Source organism: Oryctolagus cuniculus, chromosome 4 (genome assembly GCF_051225735.1).
Source record: "Oryctolagus cuniculus isolate XC-2025 breed Fujian yellow rabbit chromosome 4, ASM5122573v1, whole genome shotgun sequence".
Taxonomy (NCBI): Eukaryota; Metazoa; Chordata; class Mammalia; order Lagomorpha; family Leporidae; genus Oryctolagus; species Oryctolagus cuniculus.
This window is the reverse complement of record NC_142870.1, coordinates 128,907,166-128,930,672: the sequence shown is the minus strand read 5'-3', so window position 1 is coordinate 128,930,672 and position 23,507 is coordinate 128,907,166. Positions and strand designations below refer to the sequence as shown.

Here is a 23,507-nt window from a genome sequence, read left to right as displayed (position 1 = left end):
GTTCCTGCTTCCAAGTGTCTCACAGCCACGCCTTGTTGTGTCATCATGCCCTCTAGTAAGCTTCTCGCTCAGACGCCCTTCCAGATAACTCCTATTCATCTTCCTTCTGGAGCCCATGCAATCGTCTGCCTTAGCCTGTGAGCAAGAAATCATCATCAAAGCTACAAGTTGCTATGTGCCAAACCCTGTTAAAGCACTCACATAATTCAACTCATTTCATTCTCGCAGTACCCATTCGAACTGTTTCTACTAAGCTGCAGAAAAGTTAGTTATTCAACCATGAACACCCAGTGCACACTGGAGGGAGGCAACATAGGAAATCAAGCAGCGGGGAAGAAGCATTTGTTCCAGCACTTAAGATGTCTACATTTCACATCGGAATATGTGCATTCAATCCCCAGCTCTGGTTACTCCAGCTTCCTGCCAGTACAACCCTAGCATGCAGAGATGATGGCTCATGTAATTGGGTCTCTGTCACACATGTGGGAAATCTGGATTGAGTTCCCAGCTCCTGGCTTTGGCCTTGGCCAAGCCCTACCTGTTGAGGGCACTTGGGAAGTAAACCAGCCCGTGGGAGTTCTGTGTGTGTGTGTGTGTGTGTGTGTGTGTATGTTTTCTCTCTGACTCTCAAATAAATTAAAAATAATAATACATTTAAGCGGCTGGCACTGTGGCACAGCAGGTAAAGCCTGCAGTGCCAGCATCCTATATGGGCACCAGTTGGAGTCCCACATGCTCCTCTTCCTATCCAGCTCTCTGCTGTGGCCTAGGAAATCAGTAGAAGATAGCCCAAATCTTTGGGCCCCTGCACCCACATGGGAGACCTGGAAGAAACTCCTGGCTCGTGGCTTCGGATCGGCGCAGCTCCGGCCGTTGTGGCCAACTGAGGAGTGAACCAGCAGATGGAAGACCGACCGACCTCTCTCAGCCTCTGCCTCTCTGTGGCTCTGCCTTTCAAATAAATCTTTTAAAAAAAGTAAGACAATTTAAAAAAATGAATTCAAGCCATAGAACCTCATAAGCCCTACTGCAAACCACGGCACATTGAGAGAACAACCATGTGTTTTTTCTCTCTGAGGCGGCCTCCTCAATCTGTCTTCAGAGGCAGCTCCAGTCTCAGTTACCTTTCCAGGTAGAAGTCAGGGACTCTCCCTTGTTTTTCCCATCCCATGGAGCGCATGCTGACTTCTGCAGGGATTTCATGGAAGTCTGACTTATTCAGTTTCTGTGGAGAGGATTACCTGTCCTTGCCCATGTGGAAAATAAGTAGAAGCCTAATATCTCTGAAGAAATTCTTTTTAATGAACTCTTACAAAGCCCATGTGCTGGTGTTGGGCTAAAGATGGAAGAACTGAAGGTTTTGAGATCCCTCACTTGTAATCCTATACTGATGACCTAGAACTTCCCATTGGAACATCAAGTACCAAGGACCAAATACCTGCTCCTTTCAGCTTTGAGGCCATAGCTGAAGCTGTCAAGAGAGGAAGCGTCCATTTTAATGTTCTACTTAGCTTATTACTGTCTGTTACTCAGCTAATTACTAAGCCAGGAAGAAAGCTGTCACCTAGTTAGAAACAAATTAATAAACCTCCAAGGAAGTCAAAGCTATGGGATAAAATGATAATGTCAATGGGTATATTTCTAATTTTCATCTAATTAACTATTCTATGCATACTTCAGAATATGGCAAAGCTTACCCAACTCCCATAATTCCAGGGATGAGTATATGAACTCAGTCCCATTGATCATCAAATTCCATCCCACCAGCTCCAGGGATGTACAAGTGACCCAGTTTAATTCAGTGAGTATTTCCTTCTATTTATCCCAGAACTATTAGAAAATAAATGCTTTATTTTTTTCTGGGCTTGTTAAACTGATTAAGTCTAATTGGTAGCCAATTTTGCCACCAATGGAGATAATCCATCTAATTATGAAGCCAAAACATAGGAAAACATGCCAAAAGAAGAAGAATCAGGATGGCACATCAGAAACCCTGATGGAGTTACATATGAAGCCAAAGCTCTGAAATTTTCAATTATACAAAATCAAAAAATTTATTGAGCAATCAACTTGCAACTGAATGGTCCTAATAGATTGTTTTCAACATTAATGGAAAATATAAAGAATTTTCACAGGGACCATCATGAGATATAGATTGTTCCTCCTAATACCCCTAAAATTATATGCCATATGCAGTTGATTCCACTGAACCTATGCCCTAGGCACTGTCAGTTCCCTAACCTCATCCCTTAAGAAATGTTATTTGTGCAGAACCATGGGTTTCCAACATCAAACACCTAGATCCTTTTCTTGAGGGCTTCTGCACATAGAATTCATTTGTGCTTATATGCTGGTGGACCAGAATTTCCTCCATTTTTTAAAGATTTATTTATTTATTTGAAAGTCAGACTTATAGAGAGGGAAAGGCAGAGGCAGAGAGAAAGACAGAGACAGAAGTCTTCCATCCACTGGTTCACTCCCCAAATGGCCACAACGACCAGGGCAAGGCCAGACAGAAGCCAGGAGCTTCCTCCAGATCTCTCACATGGGTACAGGGGCCCAAGAATTTGGGCCATCTTCCACTGCTTTTCCAGGTGCATTTGTAAAGAACTGGATAGGAAGTAGAGAAGCAGGGACAGAAACCAGAATACATATGGGAAGCCAGAGCTGCAGGTGAAGGCTTTATCTGCCATGCCACAGCACTGGACCACATTTCTAAATAGCTTCTATATGCTGGAAGGAGTCTTCAACTAATGACTGTGAAAAGTTGGTAGGTAAACACCCCAGTTCCCTCATACCTTATTTTCACTGACACACAACCAACCACAGTTCCCTATAGGATTGAGTCAATATAGCCACAAAGGGTAATTCAAAAAGTTCATGGAAAAATGGAATTAAAATTTTATTTTGATGCAAAGGAATTTTAATGCAGCCACAGATTTCCTTTTACTTAATCTTTCATTAGATGCCATTTTTCAGAAAGTATATGCAGCAATTCTATCCTTGCATCAATCATATTGCCATAATCTTCCCAGTCATATTTCTTCCCATTTTATTAGATGAAGGGAAAAAACATATACCCATCTGTTAGCAAATATATATATGTGCACACACATTTACACACACATCGTTCCTATGTCATTTAGATATAGGTTTTTCAAAAAGAAACTAGACCAGCAACTTTTAGTCACGCACAATTGCTCAGGTAATGTTTTGAAAATTTCTAATGTGTTCTTTTGCATCTTTGAAAAAAATAATCTTTGCCTTGAGTACATAACACGTGCTTAGGGAGAAATTATAAAGTCTTAACTGAAGAAACTCAGTAAAAGAACAAGCTAAGTGTGTCACTTAGGAGTTGACTTTGGCAGCTAGTAACAGAAAACAGAGTACAGTGACTGAAAATGTGGGGATTCTTTTTCCTTCATTAAAGGAAGTCCAGAATTGGGTCCTCCAGGATAGGGAGTATTAGCAAAGCCATTCTGGCCCCAGGATCCCTTTTTGTCTCCACTATCTTTAATGTCTGGCTTAAATTTTCAAAGTCAAAAGGTGGTTCATTCTTTACTTAGTGTAGAGTTAATCTTACGAGTATAAAGTAAAGTGAAAATAGATCACTGTAAAAATTCAGAGAGGGGATAGGAGAGGAAGGAGGTGGAAGGGTGGGAGTATGGGCTGGAGGGAAAGTGAGGTGGGAAGTGTCACTATGTTCCTAAGTCTATACACATGAAATACGTGAGATTTATATACCATAAATAAAATTTTAAAATAAACAAATGAAAAAGATTTTTTTAAAAAAGTGGTTCATAGAGAACAAACATCATGGTGGTTTTCCAGGTGAGGGGGAAAGAGTGAGGATCTTTTGGATTTTAATGTTCTTCTGATAACCAGAGCATGATACAAAAGTGAATGGCAAGATCTCTAAACCCTTGCTTAGCATGACTAATTGCAATACAATTCCTTTAGTTAATGCTCAATCTTTTGCAGAAGAAAATGCGCAGTTTCTTCTACAATTTATTTCTTCCTTTATTCTCCCCTTGAGGGGAAATATATAATCTCTGAAGGAAGAAGTGTGATGCTTGGGTGACTTGGTGTCCTTGGAAGGAGAGTGCAATCACCAGATATTTGTTGTGCCTTCACTGACACCCATGGTCTTCCATCCTTTGTCCCTGACTTCCTACCAGGTAGGTTTCTGGTCACCAGGGGTGAAGTTGGTAGCTATTGAGTGCATGATGCATTTTTTTTGTTGCAATAAAGCATACTATATCTTTGTCATATTGATTCAGTTTCCTCCCGGCTCTTGCCGGATATAGACCCATGCACCATCTCCACTAAATATAGCCTCTTACACAACAACCCATGCATCATCTGTGCTGTCAAGTCAGTGACCACACTACATGGCAAAGGAAAGAGGCTAGGAAGTGACCCTAGAAATCCCGGGTGTGTGACCATGCTATTCTGCCCTCATAAATGTGGCAGGCTGTCTCCATGTTGATTTGGGATACATTACATATAATCTCCTCCTTAAGTACCCAGAAGGGAAGTGAGAAAAAAAATGAAACAGTACACTGTGCTCAGCATTACTATCATTTATCAAGCATGCTGCCTTTCTCCAGGTCCAAGCTGGAAGAAGAAAATCTGGATATGGCATCTAACCTCCTAGAAATATTAGCATGGTTTCTGCTTATGCCTTTCTAAATACATGCACTCATAAGCTTAGCCCTAATAGACCAAAAGTATCCATCTGCTGAAGGAAGATTAGAATTTATTACAAAAGGAAACCATTTATTACGATGGGAATGAAAAGAGGAAAGAGATATTCCACTTCTGATATGTAAATAGAATAATGCAGTAGCAAAAGTGCATTGCAAGCCAGGATATTGTCTTGAAAAATGATCTCCTATACTTATTCATCTGTTTTCCTAACCCTTTTGCATTTCAATAACCAACATTGAAGGATTCTCAAAGTAGCAGAGCTTTCTCCCAGAGTAAATAAAATATCCCAGACTCAATTAAGATTTGAGAGGTGGTCAGGGTCATAAAAAAGGATGGGAGAGAAGGGAGATGACAGAAAGATAAAAAACAGGAAGAGAGAAAAGAGATATTGATTGGTAGAGAACAAGACTGTCAGAAATGTTTCCAAGTCTTGAGCCTTGATCATTCACACTAACCTGTGATCTTGTCCAGTGGAAGAAAGCTCTGAGTCATTGAGTTTCCATATAGCATAAACAGGACATTAAAATGGTTGAGAATTTGGTATGGTGTTTAGCAGATGAGATGGTTTTGGTGGCTCTATAGAAAGAGCTACAGAGTAGACCACCAGATGGAGCCCAAGTGAGCATTACAACCTGTCATTGAGGGGCCTGTAAACATCAGGCATGAGGTGAGCCCATCACCCATTGTTTTACTCCATACATAACCCTTACAAAATTGTTGGAGAAATCAGAGTGTGCTCCACCATACCCCAGCCACAAATAAGGAAGCAGTGAGAAAATACAAACAAATCACTGCTCCACAGGGGAGGGGTGAGAGGGGTGGAGAATGCTTCTCTATCTCTCCCCTCATCCCAGGCAGTTGGGGGAGAAAAACTAACTCAAACTGCATCTCTTTTTCCAGAGCAACTGATTATTAATTACCTAAAGAAATTATGTAAATTATCTCAATTAAACTTCAAACTAGATTATTTAGTATTTTCTTTCTACAACCCCTACTAGGTGGTGGTTGCCTTTGGCCGTCTGAATTACAGTAAGAATTAAGTTTTTAACCCCATTAAATTAGAATTTCCTCTCCTATATTAGACTCAAAATCCTATCTAATCATTTGTTCCCTCATTTTAATATTATGAAAAGAGAAACTTAAAAGGATATATTATATAATAAACAAACGTCATTCTGACTTTTAGAAATAGCCAGATCAGCTTCCGAATTTTCATTAGCTATACTGATGAGCTGAGCAAACAATGAGGAAAGCTTCATAGCTAGTTAAATATTGAACTTGAAGTCCACTAGGACAAATCCTCCCTGCTTTTCTCTGTCCTTCAAGCTTCCTCTTCCCTTACCCTATTTGTAATTCCTACCTGGTGGGCTATCTAAGCCTTTATTGGATGCATAGACAGCAGCCCACCCCATGATAAGTAAATACATGAGCTCACATAGGTCTCATCGTATCCTCTTCACTCTTTCTATTAAATACTTGCTCTGTTTTTGTCCCCACGTCCTTAAAATGGAGAGAAAGACCCTTGTATTCACTGGTTAGCAGCAACTCCACCACTTCTCCTCCCACCATTTTCTTCATCCTAAAGATTTGGTTGTTAGGACAGAGGGACAACATGTTGACTACCCAAGAACATTTGCAGCAAATTTGCCTAAAAGTTGGGTTGTGCATAGGCTTTTACTTTGTAGTCATAAGTGACTTTCCGTGAAGTCTATGTTTTTTCCCACTATTTCCATTCCCATGCTTTTCAACTGGGACTTGAGTAGTCACACATGTAGGTGAGGGCCAGCAAATGTGAGAAATCACCAAGCAACATTTTCCCAAAGGATCAATATACTTGAAGGTTTGAATAAAAATCATTATTCAATGTATATTAATTTACACTTCAACAGGACTTCTCAAAAAATTCATTCTTGAAGTGGGAGACTTCAAACTATAGTCCCAAATCATCCCACACCCTCCCTTTATGCCCCAGAGACACATGCTGTCTCCACCCACCATCAAACTTCTTCCTTACTCATTTCTTTTTTTTTTTTTTAATTTACTTATTTGAAAGGCAGAATTAGAGAGAGGGAGTGGGAGAGAGAGAGAAAGAGAAAGAGCTTCCATCTGCTGGTTCACTCCCCAAATGGCCACAATGGTGGGAGCTAGTCTGATCCAAAGCCACGAGCCAGGAGCCAGGAGCCTCTTCAGGGTCTCCCATGTGGGTGCTTCTGCTGCTTTTCCAAGCGCATTAGCAGAGAGCTGGATCAGAAGTGGAGCATCTGGGACTCGTACAGGTGCCCATATAGGGTGCTGGCATTGCAAGCAGCAGCTTAGCCCACCAATCCACAACGTCGGCCTCTAAACGTCCTCATTTCATAAGGTTTAGAAATTTTGGGTAAATCCATCTAAAACTCAAAAATAATCATATTTGGGTTGTGCCGCTGCTCACTTGGCTAATTCTGCACCTGCGGTGCAGGCACCCTGGGTTCTAGTTCCGGCTGGGGCACCGGATTCCGTCCCAGTTGCTCCTCTTCCAGTCCAGCTCTCTGCTGTATCCCTGGAGTGCAGTAGAGAATGGCCCAAGTGCTTGGCCCCTGCACCCGCATGGGAGACCAGGATGAAGCACCTGGATCCTGACTTCAGATCGGCACAGCGCACCAGCCGTAGCAGCCATTTGGGGGTGGGGGGACCAACGGAAGGAAGACCTTTCTCTCTGTCTCTCTCTGTCTCTCTTTCTCTCACTGACTAACTCTGTCAAAAAAAAAAATCATGTTTAAGAGTGCAGTGTCCCTATGGAAATTTCCATGTACAGTTCAGTAGTGAAGTAATTCAGAATATGAGGAACTGTTTGATTGTAGTGTGCATTCAAGATGATCTGACTTGTGTCTTCTTTGTTAATGGTTATTTAGTATTTTCATCTGCTTGAAAGGCAAGAGCCAGAGATAGGCAGCTCAGGAAATCCTTCATCTGCTCCCCAACTGCATACAACAGCCAGAACTGGCCCAGGCCTAAACCAGCAGTTGGGAACTCCATACAGGTCTCCCATGTGGGTGGCAGGGTCAAAGCACTTAAGCCATCATCATCTGTTACCTTCCAGATGCGTTATCAGGAAGCTGTATCAGAAGAAGGAAGCCAGGGCTCAAACTGGCACTCCAATGTGGGATTCCGTTGTACCAAGTGGTGGCTTAACCCACTATGCCACAATGCGTACCTCTGACATGCAGCTTCGTGACATGGATTCTCAGGGACAGAGTTCTTGAATGTTTGGATTTGAAGTATTAACATTAAATTTGAAATTATTTTATTATTTGGGCCTGGTAGTGTCTGTGTGTATCTTTTCTACTTCGGAGTAGTTTGTTTTGTAAGCTACTGGCTTGGTTAAAAAGCTTTGGAAACATGAGTACAGTTCCAGTCATAACATTTAGACCTTCGTTTCAATCCCATAATAGTTAGCTTAAGTAATGTCTAAATATTTCTTTAAGCCACAATATCCTATTTTCAGCAACAGACTGTAAATCATAATGGGCTGTATCTACTGCTTTCTGAGTTGGAGTAAGTTCCTGTTGCAACGCTTGTGAGTTCCTTTGAGACTTGTCAGCCTCACCAAGGTATAAAGCAAGACTGGCAAAGGAAGTACGTTTGAATCCCTGCTCTGATGGAATAGCTCAGAAAAAATTTTATACGTGCACTCTGTATCTGATTTAGTTCTGCATCGGCATTTGCTTTTCACTGAGCAGAATCACCTCTTTGGCTATTAAAAGGTCAACAATTATCTTTGAAATTGCATTTAAGGATGTGCAATTAAGGAGATGCTATTTCAGCTATCAGCATATAGTAACTCAACTAGCCATAGTTAAGAAAGTATAAATTCCAAAGACATTCAAAACATCTGGCTTTGGATGCTTCTCTCTTCCCGTAATTGATGTGTTCGCTGCTCATGGGTGAGAGCACATACAGCACATTTTAGTGACATCTGTTTCAAGTTAGGGTTAATTGATTTCCATTTGTGTGTGTGCCTTTTTTCCCCCAAAACATACTGGAAGATAGAAATCAGGAGAAAAAATAATCGCTTATAGACAACACTTTGTTATTAAAAGAGAAATAGTCAATTAATTTAAACTTTGGAATCTTTCACTGCACTATGAGCCAGCTGTGAAAATTGTCTCTGAACTCACAACTAAGACATTGAGTAATTAGTATGACCTAATCACTGTGCTTACTAAATTACAATAATTATCTTTATTAATCACAACTACCACCACCCTCAGGGTTAGCTTCACCAGTCACCTGATTCTCCAGCTAAAGAAGCAAATGTAAACATAGAGATGGATAGTAACTTGCCCCAGGGCACAACTCGAACAAAAGGAACAGCTGGGATTCCATCTAAGTAGTTTGACACCAAAGTCTACATTGTATACTAATGGGCTATAAAATGACACAGTGACCAAGCTGTCCTGTGACACTAATGGTATTGTATGCAGTCTTATATGCTGTACTTTCAGAATAAGGAAAAACTTCACAGAACTGGCCATTTCACAGCCTATCACAACTCTACAAGTAATTGGGACTAATTTTTATTCTAGTAGTCTCTATGACTGTTTACATATCTCCAAACCTCTCGGAATCTGCTTTTCCTATGGCGAATTGGTTAAATCTGCCTGACATATCTAGGAGGATTGTTACAAAGATCCAGAGTTAAACAGTACTGAGCTGTTTTGCATAATTTCCCTAAGTGTTGTCAAAAACTTTTTTCCCCAAAAATGATAACAGACGTTCTGAATGAAGAGAATTCCCAGTTCAAGTTGTCCAGGAAGCTCTATGTGTTGCTGGAACTATTGCTTATATAAAGACCATGTGTCTCCAGTGCCTTTCTGGTAATGGTACCCATGCTGTTGGGCCCTTGCTTTTCCTCTCACTCCACATTGAGTTAGAGAACTGCTTCTCAGTGAGGACAATGGTGAGTCATTGACCTTATCTCTTGAAACATTTTACACTACTGCAAGAACTGTGACATAGCAAGGTCTAAGGTCATGAGCTAAGAGCTGCTGGTGGCTATGGCTTACCACATGGTAGAATCATCCAACAGAAGAGATAACACTATTGAACTCACCCTGCTTGTGCTGCTTTGACTCTGAGCTCTGTTTAAGAGATTAACCATGAGAAATATTATAAAATAATAGCAGATTTCAATGAAGCATGGTTTGCAGAGTCAGACTACAAAGGATATTTTTGTTTTTATCATTTGATCCATAATCATTAGTCACAAAAAATGCCACTTACATACCAGAAAATACTAAATAGGAAAATCACTTGACTGAAACTACTTTTTGAAGATTTTAAAGAGAGAAATAAAGCCTTAATAGACATTGAAAGAGTGTACTACATAATATTTTAAATTTTGATATTCTGAGGGTATTTTTCCCAAATATTTATTCTATTGATTCTCACAGCAAGATTCTCAGCCAATCATTAATAGGTGAGTATCAACTTCATTTTATGAATATATGAGAGCCCAATTAAATGCTCAAAACTGTAAATTTTCTCAAAACCAGTTTCTTGTTGATTGATTTTTCAGCTTTCATACTTGATGATTTTGTCTCAGTGTACCAATGAATCAAAACATTTTAGATTTACTGCATAACAAATATTTCATTAGGCTAGAACACACAGAGAGAGACAGAGAAAAGTGTACATTTTCAAAATGTAAATGATCCTCTAAAGGCAAACCCATAGCAGCTTAAACCTGCAATGACGTTATCTTACATATTAAGGCATTTCCAAAAATGCAGATATTTAGAATTATAGAGTTCCAACTTATGCCCAACTTGATTGTCATAGAGTATCCTATATATCAAATTGTGGAAATCTTAACTGGCTGTGTCTGCACATTTCACAGTCAATATAGAAATGAAGGCTGTGTCTTCTGGTATTAATACACAGTCACATACTCAGGAGAAGCCATGAGTCTCCAGAATTGGTTATATATCTCTTAGCTTTCTTTCAATGAAAGCAAAAGAGAATGTTGCTCAAAGTTGTTTAAGACGTAAGACAGTTGACTGCCTCATATATCGAAAAGGATTTTATCATTGACTCAGGGAATGATCATCTTTTCTGACCATCTCTATAACTCTGCTTTCTGGTTTCTCTCTTGCATATAATTACAGGTTGGCTGCAGCAGCTGCAAATATCACATCCTCAAAAGGGGGTAACAATACAAAGGCCATGTCTTTCCCTTGTGCCTCTTATTAAGTGCTAAAAATTTTTCTTTCAGCAGGCTTTCTCTTGTATCTCATTGGTTAGAACTATATCTTGTAGTACACATGGGAGAGAGCAGAGGCGAGGGACAGCAGTGTTGAACACATGTACCCAGAAACTAATATTTTCTACAAAGTGAAATGAACAATAGGTGAAATAAAATATAAATTTAAAGTAGTCTCAGAGGAAAATTAAAATAACAATTACTTTAAAATTGTCAATAGTAAATAATATTGTGCATTATACTATCATTAGAAATTATATGGAGAGACCATTGGTGCAATTAGAAAGTAAAAGGAAAAACATACTTAAGAAACATTGTACAAAGGCTAAATTACATGAGAAATGAGCTATGTAATATCACAATTTTGTCCATATTCTGTTTTATTTATTTTATTTTTCCCAAAGAAATCTTTTATTTAATTAATACAAATTTCATAAGTACAACTTTAGGAATATAGCTATTCTTCCCAGAATACCCATCCTTGCACCTACATTCTCACCCCTTCCCCTCCTCCCTCTCCCCTTGCCAGTCCCACTCTCCAATAAGATTCATTTTCAGTTAGCTTTGTACATAGACGACCAACTCTATACTAAGTAAAGATTTCAACAATTCGCACAAACACACAGACACACACACAAACTGAGAACAAGTTTTACAGTTAATTCTGATAATACAACTCACTGAGGACAGAGGTCTTGCATGGGAAGTTAGTGCACAGTGACTCCTGTTAATTTAACAATTAACACTCTTACGTATGACATCAGTGATCATTTGAGGCTCTGGACAGGAGCTGTCTAGGCTATGGAAGCCTTTTGAGTCCACAAAATCAGTATTTAGACAAGGCCATAAGCAAAGTGGAAAAGTACATCTTTCTTTCACTCCTGGGGTGAGGTGAAACTTCATTGTGGTTTTGATTTGCATTTCCCTGACGGCTACCGATCTGAGCATTTCTTCATGTGTCTTTTGGCCATTTGGATTTCTTCTTTTGAAAAATGTCTGTTTAAGCCCTTTGTCCATTTCTTTTTTTTTTTCCCATTTCTTAACTGGGTTGTTTGTCTTGCTACCATGGAGTTTCTTGATCTCTTTATATATTCTGATTATTAATCTTTTATCAGTTGCATAATTTGCAAATAATTTCTCCCATTCTGTTGGTTGGCTTTTTACTTTCCTGACTGCTTCTTTTGTAGTACAGAAACTTCTCAATTTGATGTAATCCCATTTGTTAATTTTGGCTTTGATTGCCTGTGCCTCTAGACTCTTTTCTAAGAAGTCTTTGCCTGTGCCAATGTATTGCAGGGTTTCCCCAATGTTCTCTAATAATTTGATGGTCTCGGGTCGTAGACTTAGGTCTTTAATCCACGTTGAGTGGATTTTTGTGTAAGGTGTAAGGTAGGGGTCTTGCTTCATACTGCTGCATATGGAAATCTGGTTTTCCTAGCACCATTTGTTGAAGAGACTGTCTTTGATCCAGGGATTGGTTTTAGCTCCTTGGCCAGATATAAGTTGGCTGTAGATGCTTGGATTGATTTCTGCCATTCTATTCTGTTCCACTGGTCTATCCATCTGCTTTTGTACCAGTACCAGGCTGTTTTGATTATAACTGTCTTGTAGCATGTCTTGAAATTTGGTATTGTGATGATTTCCGCTGTTTTTGTTGTATAAGATTGCTTTAGCTATTCGAGGTCTCCTGTGTTTCCATATGAATGTCAGCCTCATTTTTTCTATATCTGAGAAAAATGTCCTTGGTATTTTCATTGGTATCTAATTGAATCTGTAAATTGCTTTCAGAAGAATGGACATTGTAGCCGACACCGCGGCTCACTAGGCTAATCCTCCGCGTTGTGGCGCCGGCACACCGGGTTCTAGTCCCGGTCAGGGCGCCGGATTCTGTCCCGGTTGCCCCTCTTCCAGGCCAGCTCTCTGCTGTGGCCAGGAGTGCAGTGGAGGATGGCCCAAGTGCTTGGGCCCTGCACCCCATGGGAAACCAAGATAAGTACCTGGCTCCTGCCATCAAACGAGCGCGGTGCACCGGCCGCAGCGCGCCAGCCGTGGTGGCCATTGGAGGGTGAACCAACAGCAAAGGAAGACCTTTCTCTCTGTCTCTCTCTCTCACTGTCCACTCTGCCTGTCAAAAAATAAAAAAAAAAAAAAAAGAATGGACATTGTAATGATATTGATTCTTCCAATCCATGAATATGGAAGATTTTTCCATTTTTTTGTGTCTTATTCTATTTCTTTCTTTAATGTTTTGTAATTCTCATCATGGAGATCTTTGACGTCCTTGGTGAAATTTGTTCCAAGGTATATGACTTTTTTTGTAGCTATTGTGAATGGGATTGATCTTAGAAATCCATTCTCAGCCTCGGCATTGTCTGTGTATACCAAAACTCTTGTTGTTTGTGTATTGGCTTTATATCCTGCTACTGTTAGTTCTCCCCACCAGAGTCAAGAGTCTCTACTCAGCTGGTTGCTGGGCACAGTCACCAGCTAGAGCAGCTGTTAACATATGTCCAAAACGGCACCCACTCTATTAGCTTGTTACAGGACGTCATTGCAGGTTGATAGGTGAGAGAGAAACAAGCCCCTCCTTTTTTTTCCTCCTCTAGTTTGGCATGTACACTATTCCCCATGTTGCTCCAGGCCAGATTCCCTCTAGGCTCTTCCTGCAGCGTTATTGCCAGCGGCCTGGGCTGCTGCAGTCTGGTCCCACCTCACTCTCCAATGCTGGTACAGAAGCTCTAAGCTTCTAGGGGCCTGAGTTGTGGGCTTCCATGCCCTCCACGTGGTTTCACTGTGTCCCTCTAATTTGCATAGAGTTTCCTCTGCTGTTTTCTCCCTAACTCTTCCCTGAGATTGCACTCTCGCCATTTTTTTAAAACTATCTTTCCCTAGACTAGAGCAATAAGTTCCCTCCCTGCTCCGTCATCAATATTCTTCTGTTCTTCTCTTTGAAAAGGTTCTCCAATGGACATCTACACAATATCCTTAGAATCACAGGTCAAGTTTTGTACTGCAGTTAATTTAGTCACTTTCTGGATGGCTAGGTGTGTTTGCGTGTGCATGTGTATGTCTGTGTTGGTATGAATTATGCATATATATGATACATATATATGTATATATATGTGTGAGTACAGATTACTTTTCTTAAAGAACTCTTATCAGTTCTGCAAATGGAAGAAAGCAGAGCCCCATCTAGATTGATTCTGTTTATGAAACACATTCTTTACAAGATGTCTTTTATACACACCTGTGAAATATTTATCTTTCTGTAAATGAATGTGTTGGCACTCTGCCCCACAGAATTTTATAAATATAAAATCTACATGAAGAAATCCTTTCTAATCCTTTTTCATTAAATCAGATGTTTCCAGGATATCACAAAGAAACATTTGTTCCAGGCTCTAATTGTGCTTCCCCACTCCCATCTAAATCCTGTATTTGGGGGATGAAAGCTAAAAATGAGTGCCTCCTTTCAGATGTTAGAGCAAAATCCGGACACTTCAGAGAGCAATTCGCCCCAAGGATGAGGATGCGGTTCACCGTGAACAGAGGGCATCAAAGCAAGCCTTGTGGTGTTTGTGCTCTTCTCACACTCTGCCTCCCTCTGTCCCTCAAGCTACAGATATCTTTGCCTCTCAACAGAGAATGTTCAGCTTTCCACCTCTCTCTGCCAATACACATGGCTATATTCTCATACGTGCTTAGAACTTCCGGGCTTGGTATACATCACCTATCTTTTCAAACTGCCTTTCACAGGCTTGATGGTTACTGAAATATCAAGGCTGTGAAGATAAAGATAACTGTGATATAATTTCAGAGAAAAATCTTCTGCATGTTCTTTCATTGCTCATTTAGTAAGCATTTATTATCTACCAGTAACTGTAGATAATGCTATCAAGAATGGGTGGCCTGTGTACTCGAAGAGCTTTTAGCTAGAAAGGAACAGAGTGGGGAAAAAGAATTAAGGAAAGTAAGATTGAGTGGTACCATTAAAGACATGCAAGGAGAATTCTCCCTGAGGGCTTCAGGGGAAAAGGAATGGTCATTTTCTCATAAGTAATATGGATGTACGACATCACACCATCACAAAATGAAAGCACTCTCCTAGCCGTGGAAAACTCAATTTCTTTAAATAATCACTAAGTACATTTAACTAGATTTACTCAGTCGTATTTCAGTGTATAAGTTTAAATTTCAACTTCTTTCAAAGTAGTAAGTTTAGTCACTAATCTTACCATCACGTAGAAGCTCCTCTGAAAGATGATACAATATTGTGGTTGTCATCAATGGAAAGAGTACTGTGTCACCACTTGTTTAACAAAGAGAGACAACCCAGGCCCAAGTTCAGTGCAAGACTGAGGTTACCACTGAGATCCCTTCAGGGCTTTCGTGAAGAGACTGAAATCTGTCCGAGTACCCCATACCAACAGGCAATGAATTGAAAGGTATGTTGTTTAGGGTACTATTTATTCTGCAGGCACTTTTTTGACTCACTGATACAAGAAACTAAAAACTCCTCTTGAGCTAAGGTAGTTTAAGTTTTCATCCACACTAAGGAGGCCATAATCCACAGATCATGGAGCAAACAGATAATGAGCTTAGCTGTCATAGCAAAGCTTAGCAAGAGAATGTTGATTGTAGTTTGGTGAACTGGTGAATGAGCTTTAAAAATCTCTTTGAATTCCTAAAGGGGTTTCCCAAGTCTTGAAAGAGCAACTCAGTCAGTAAGTTGTATTATTTGTCCCAGGTTCTCACAAATATTCCTGACACTGCACTTGTCAAGACTAAGAGGTGAACTAGTTCTTTCAGGCCCCTTAAGCCACAAAGCTTCAGTACTACAAGATCCAATTCATTCGTTCTCCGCCAGGCACAGATAGAATGTGTTTAATCCTTCTAACTGAAGGTCTTTACTGTGTCTGCTTTCTCAGCAAACTCCTGTAAGCTCCTCAACAGCGACCTGAATGAGATATTTCTCCACATTGATACTTCTCATTCACACTTCTGATATGTAGCAGGTAGCAGAGAATTCACAAAATGCAAAGAGATAAAATGACTAGTAAACAAAGCCCTGGACTTCTACTTATTCACTTCTGAGTGTTGATTTGATTTGATTTGTCACAATCACAAAAAATCAGCCTCTGCTGAGAGGGATTCGTGAAAAAGAGTAAGTCACCAGTGGGCAAGTCATAGAGTTCAATATATCATTTAAGAAAAAGTACACTTGAGGACTGAGGACTTTTCTCCAGAAGGAACTTTCCTTAGCCCATTATCACATAACAACTGAGACTCATACAGTATACTTCAATTAATGTAGACCCCAGAAGAAGAAAAATGTTCTGCACACTATTCCAGTTAGAGTACCCTTGTTCCTCAAATCATGCATTCAATAAGCAAGTTTGTATTCATTCAAGGTTTGGGCACATGATTTTGGAGGCCTAGTGCAAAATGAAAAGGCAGGGCCTTTTCCTCAAAAACTATTAAGAAATACAAGGCAGAGCCAAGACAGCATTAAATCAAGAGTGTACCCCCTCCTTAATTATAGGGCCCTATGTACTTGTTTGTGCAAGTCCGACTCTCAGGAAGCTGGCTGTGTATTCACTACTTAAGGTGGCAAAATTGAATGTGAACTGGTTCTTTCCTTCACGGACTTAAAGTCTAGTATGGGAGCTAAGTCATGTCCAAAACCTGTAAGTCAAGGGTTCTAATCTCACCAACAACAGTCAATATTCAAGTTAGAGGGAAGAATTAAGGAGGAGCACAGCCTAGTTGACTGCCCAAGAAGGGTATTCTATTCAAGGTATTCTATTTCTTCTCTCACTCCATGTAATAGACACCAAGTTCTCCAGGGCATTTCAAATGCTACTCCTTCTGACTAAGCAGATTTCCAGCTAATCTTTGCTTGGCTGATCCTCCCCATTCTTCAGCTCTCACAGTATTACTCACTGAGAGATCCCAAAATTTAAATTGTATTTCCCTGCTTTTTTTTTACTGCTCTCCAGATCTTGCCTTCCAAATGTTTCACATAAAACTTTGATTTTATATTTAATTTCATGATTTTGCTTTTGTTCACTGTAAGCTCCATGAGTGTAAGATCCTCTGCTCCTCACTTGTACTCACCAGCATTTCCCACTTCTTAGCTTAGTGCTAGACCCAGGGAGGCATTTATGGGCATTTGTTAAATAAATAGGCACCAAATAAAATTCTGACACAGGTGGACAGAAGAGGAAAAAAAAATGAAAAAGGAAAAATATGTAAATATTGTAAGAACATTGATTGAACAAGCCTACAAATTATTATTGGAAAATAGTAAAGAACCCAATTTGTTTGGAAAGTGAGCTTAGACTTATGCTAGGAATTAAAAGGAATGAAAGCGTTCAGGGAGGAGGGAGACATAGCATAGAAATTCCTGAAACTGTAAACGAGGAGTTTCTATATAACTCATTAGACTATAGAGAAAGTAGTTATTGTATTTTTTCTTTTTTTTTTTTTTGCTTTGTTTTTGACCAGGAAAGCAAGTTTTATTTAAAGTAAAAGTTCACACTTAAGGAATAAATGCAGGCAAGCTCACAAGTTAACCCAGTAACTATTTTTTAAAGCAAAACGTAAGAAAATACAAATAAAAGAAGTACTTCTGAGCAATTCAGGGTTCAGGTGGGTGGACATTATGGGAGGGGATCATTGTCTAGGGAGCAGATTTAAAGAAAGCTAAGGCACGTACTTGAGCAGAGGGAGAGGGTTTGGGGAGGAAGTATGGGAACAAAGGTGACAACAAGACACATGCCTGAAATTTTGACAATGAATGATTGAATGTAATCATCTAACTTGTTGATCTTGCAAAGCATGTTTTAAAAGAACCTTCCTCTTTTTTTCTAACCTGCTGTTGAATTAATAGAGAAATTATTAACTACAATACATTTGCCTAAACAGGAACTTAAGTTGAGAAACATGCCTAAGTCCAGTCTGCAGTAACCACGCGCAGTTTCATTTTCAGTCATGTTAACTCACAGCACTGCAAAAGGAGACTAAATCTTCAATACTATTCCTTCTTTCAGAGTGATTTTTTTAATGCATTATGGAAAAGAATGCCATCTACTGAAGTTCAGATTACAGAGGCACTGTGGATATTCTGAAAAGGAAGAATTTAAGTAGAAAAGAAAATCTTCTGAGAAAACTTAAGACCTGACAAAAAATTACAAAAATAAAATATGTCCATCTTCAGAAAAGGCTGTTTATGTAAATTAGGTCTATGAAACAGAAACCAGCTAAAAATATTTATTTATTCAATCAGGGTATACCAGGTCTATTTATTAAATTGCTTTTTGGTGTTGATGTAAGGAAAAGTGAAACCAGTACTGCAGAAGACAAAATCCTGGGTTAATGTAGGAAAGAAATTATTTCTGTGCCTTTTCCGTGATGGGCTGGTCATTTCACATCTTGACATTTTGCTATGGAATTTGCCATGTGAAGCTGGGCAATAGCAAAAAGATTGATGGAACTTAATGATTACAACACATACTTTAAAACTCAACGCCTTCCATTGCTGAGTTTATGACTCAGATGTAATTCCTAACAGGGTTTTTTGTTGTTGATGTTGCTGTTCGGTTTTTAAACTCCTACTAGTTAATCTATCATGATGAATCATAACCTGCTTCAGGTCCTTCAATCATTTTGAAACTTTTCTCAAACTACCCAAATTATTGATTTATGTGAGCAATGATTCACAATTTCAACATGTATTGTCTGTAATGTACCAAGAACTATGCTGAGTACCAATGGTAAAAATTATATGATACACCCTCAAAATAATTTTCAGTACTCTGTCCTCTCCTTTGATAATTATTCAGAAGAATGTTATTAAATGTATAATCTTACTATGTAAAGTGTTAGTGATACACAAATATTTTATTTCTCACATCAAACAGATTATGGATTCTATTCCTGAGATTTGATTAAAGGAAAATATGTGAAAGAGACGATGTAAACAACATTCATAGATATATTTTCCTATCTCCAGAGGGAAAAGATTGGGTTTACTGCAAGCTAATAAGGAGAGAAATGAGGATAAACACCATTTGGCAGAGATTTTCTGTATTTATTCAGAGTGGTTTCATCTCATTCAGTTTTTATATTTAACTTTTCTTAAATAGAAAAAACCTTTGTACCATGGTTTCTAAGTCTTTCATCTTTTCTGATAAAAGAATTGAGTCACAGAGATATATGATCTATTTGATCTTAGAAAAAAATATCCAGGCTTAGATAAATTAGAATTGTGAACACTCAAAATACAAACTTTAGATGTAGGCATTTGGCACAGGAATAAGGGTGCCACTTGGGCTGCCCACAGCTCATACTGGAGTGCCTGGTTGGAGGCCTGACTCCTCCACTTCCAACTAAGCTCAAATGCACACCCTGGTAGGCAGCATGCAACGGCTCAAGTACTAAAGTTCCTGCCACACTTGTGAGAGACCTGAATTATGTTCTGGGCTCCTGGCTTCTGCTTGGCCCAGTCTTGGCTGTTGCAGGCATCTGGGGAGTAGACCAATGGATAGAACTCTCTCTGTCTGTCTCTCTATCTCTTCCTGTCTTGCAAATAAAATAAAGATTAATAAAGTTTAAAAAAGAAATTTTAAGTTGCATCAACATCAATGGCAGCACCATCAAGCTTTACATAGAGTAAAAGTTAGTTTCTGACTGCCAAATCCACACTTGGACTACTATTTCCTAAATCTTGAAGAAGCAGATAGTGCACAATCAGTAACATCAGTGGTTTCTGTAACACATAAAGAAATGTGGACAAGAACCAATGTTGAATGGTACAGAGCAATGTCTATAAATATATATCTAAAGAAAACTTCAATCTCATTTTCTATTTTATAAGCATATTCATATTTATTGTAAATAGACAATTCATGTTAAAAACTGAAGAAGTTTGGGGCTGGCGCTGTAGCATAGCAGGTAAAGCTGCTGCCTGTGGTGCCAGCCTCCCATATGGGTGCCAGTTGTAGTCCCGGCTGCTCCACTTCTGATCCAGCTCTTTGCTGTGGCCTGGGATAGCAGGACAAGATGGCCCAAGTCCTTGAGCCCCTACACTCATGTGGGAGACCTGGAAGAAGCTCCTGGCTCCTGGCCTAGCTGAAGCCATTGCAGCCATTTGAGGAGTGAACCAGCAGAAGGAAGACCTCTCTCTCCCTCTGCCTCCACCTCTCTGTGTAACTATGCCTTTCAAATAAATAAATGAATCTTTAAAAAATTGAAGAACTTCAGGTACCATTTTGTATTTATGTTGGTATTACAAATAGCTGGAGGAGATAAAAATGGTTCTGTAAACCAAGAAGTTGCTGACATCAGATATGCCTATGTGACTTAGGCATGCCTCTTGTCAATGCATTTATGTACTGTTTCAATCTTTGTTACTTTAAGAATGTGGCTTTGGGATTTTTCTAGTTTTTTTGTTGTTGTTGTTTTTGTTGATTTTTACTTTTTAGTTTTTAATCTGCAAGGTAAGTCACAGCTTCCTGACTAAAGAGAAAATTAAGATGTTAATGTTCAAATAGCATACCAAAGGTAAACACTCTGCTCACCTCCCTAAAAGCCTTATGGGTGTGATAAACAGGGAATGAAGGAAAAGGAAGGCCAGAAAGGCATGAAACCATGCTTGGCATGTCACCTTGTGAGATTGTGCAAAAATGAACACTCTTCAGAGCGACTCACCTGAGACACTACAGGATTACTGAAAATGCCCTGAGGGAAGTGATGACGTCACAGGAAGCAGCCACCAGAAACTGGACTTGCTAGGGCTCTGCGGTGGGTTATTGTCAAGAAAGCAGAGTGTTTGCTAGCATGGATTTGCCTGTAACTACAGCAGGGATTCTTACAATTTAGTGAGTATTCTAGATGATGGAAAAGATTTCTGAGTCTCATGTACACAGTTTCTGATTCAAAAGGTACCAGGTAAGTCAGGCCCAAGAGCTTCTAACAAGTCTCTAAGTGTTGCTGGCAGTGCTGATGAAATCACCAAAAGAGGGCTTTGAACTGAATCAGGAGCCATGTAAAGAATGGAGGAGCTTGGAAGAGAGAGGGGTAAGTACGCTCTGCCTGAAGCATTCAAGTTGAAAACAATAACAACAAAATAAAACGCAGTTCTAGCCAAAGTTAAGAGATATGAGCCTGTTGTGGATATTGTGACACAGCAGGTTAAAGTGCTGCACAGGACACCCCTGCTCCATATTGAAGTGCCAGTTCGAGTCCCTGCTATTCCAATTCCCTCCAGCTCCCTACTAATCTACCTGGGAGACCAGGATGGACTTCCTGGCTCCAGGTACAGCCTAGCACAGCTTCAGCTGTTGCAACCATTTTGGGAGTGAACCAGCAGATGGGAGATCTGAATCTCTTTCTCTTTCTCTGACACTCTGCCTTTCAAATAATAAATGAGTAAGTGTTTATTAAAAATAAAAATCCATGGGGCCAGTGCTGTGGCCCAGTAGATGAAGCCTCTGCCTGCAGTGTCTGCATCCCACATGGGCACCAGTTCCTGTCCTGGCTGCTCCTCTTCCGAAACAGATCTCTGCTATGGCCTGGGAAAGGAGTGGAAGATGGCCCAAGTGCTTGGACCCCTGCATCCACGTGGGAGGCACAGAAGAAGTTCCTGGCTTCTGGCTTTGGATCGGCCCAGCCAATTGGGGAATGAACCAGAGAATGGAAGCCCTCTCTCCGTCTCTCCCTCTCTGTCTGTAACTCTGCCTCTCAGATAAATAAATAATTCATGAGCCAGATTTATACTGTTTCTTGAACTTCAAAATTATTTAAGCTCTTTTTATATACTATGGAGATTTCACATACTCCAAATACAAACTTCATTAAATTCAGTTACTAGATTTCAATTTTTGAAAAACTGAGGTTTGTGGAGAAAGGAAATCTAATGAAAAAATCCAGTTTAAAAAAACTCATAAAGAGGAGTTTTTATAAAATAATTACACATTTAGAAATCTAAGGGGAGCCAGCGCTGCGGCTCACTAGGCTAATCCTCCGCCTTGCGGCTCCAGCACACCAGGTTCTAGTCCCGGTCGGGGTGCCAGATTCTGTCCCTGTTGCCCCTCTTCCAGGCCAGCTCTCTGCTGTGGCCAGGGAGTGCAGTGGAGGATGGCCCAAGTCCTTGGGCCCTGCACCCCATGGGAGACCAGGGTAAGTACCTGGCTCCTGCCATCGGATCAGCGCGGTGCGCCGGCCGCAGCGCGCCAGCGGTTGTGGCCGTTGGAGGGTGAACCAACGGCAAAGGAAGACCTTTCTCTCTGTCTCTCTCTCTCACTGTCCACTCTGCCTGTAAAAAAAAAAAAAAAAAAAAAAGAAATCTAAGGGGTATATGACCACTTGGTATTGCAAACTCAGGAGTAACTAATTAAGATCCTGGGGAATGAGCGCTCATCATAATAGATATCCACGGGATGACACTCAAAGAAGATGGAACCAGCGCTGAGTGTGAATTTGCCATGATCTGGGAACTCTTCTAGGTACACTTTGACTGTTTTTCTCATTTACTCTCATAATTGCACTGTCAGATGTTATAATTAAAACACTTTACAAATGAGGAATCCAAGACTTCAGGTAATAGAGAAGTTTGCCTGAGGCCCTGTAACCAGTAAACGTGGAACTGGGGAATTGTATAGCAGCCTGTCTTGCCCAAGTGACCATTTTGTCTTGTCATTTATTACTGGCTTTCCTTCAGCTAGACAATTGAGAACTTGAGATCTGTCCCTACTTCTGGGGGAAAAAGAATTGATAAATTCACCTTTTCTTAAAGTCCACTAGCACAATCATTACCGCCCTAAGGACAGATTGCACTTTTAATTATTTCATCAAATACTCTGGAGAAAGTGAAGTAAAACTCAATGAGCAAAAGTTTTAGAGACCAAATAACCAAGATTTAAATCCTGGTTTCATTACTACTCTTTATTCTTTTCCATGTAACACACTGGAGTGAAACCAATTATAGGCAATTAATAAAAGAATAAACAAATGTATGTGATACAACTTTAATGATAAAATGAAATATTCAGGCATGACTCTTGCCACTTACAAATGTTGCAAAAGCTATGATTTCCTTCTACCTTTCTTCAAATTAAAAGCTGAAAACTCAAAAAAATGTTTTTTCTACTTATTAGCAACCCTCTTGTTTTTCTCAGCAGTCTCTTAAGTTTTTTTACTCTTGTTTCCTGTTCCACTGGTCTTTTCCGCTTTGCAATGCTTCTAATCTTTACTGAGCAAAATGTCTTTTGTCTCATTGCCTCCATTATAAAATATACTGGCCCACATCCTAACATTCTCTAGAGAAAAGATGCTACTGAGTGCAACCAGTACTTACACTGAGCTTAAGCAGTTTGAAATTGCACATGCATCACCATATTCACAATAGAGTATTTTATGTTTACATTTCCTTGACATGCTTTACTCTTTTATGATTGTAAAATTATTAAAAAATTATAAAAAGTTCATTGTAGAAAATACTAAGTATCAAGACACTTATTTAAAAAAATAAAAGAAAAGCCTTCAAAAATCCTGT

General features: G+C 39.7%; 1 long non-coding RNA gene across 16 annotated transcripts in view; it reads right to left on the bottom strand.

Moving 5' to 3' along the window:
* Positions 1-23,507, bottom strand: part of LOC103350420 (uncharacterized) — a 220,619-nt gene that overhangs the window by 121,756 nt on the left and 75,356 nt on the right. Inside the window, exon 6 of one of the 16 annotated variants that reach the window (XR_016232657.1) lies at positions 12,155-13,072. The exons of the other annotated variants lie outside the window; for them this stretch is intronic. This is a non-coding gene — a long non-coding RNA (uncharacterized LOC103350420). Of the gene's footprint in view, positions 1-12,154; positions 13,073-23,507 lie in introns of those variants that run through there. 16 annotated transcript variants of the gene reach the window in all.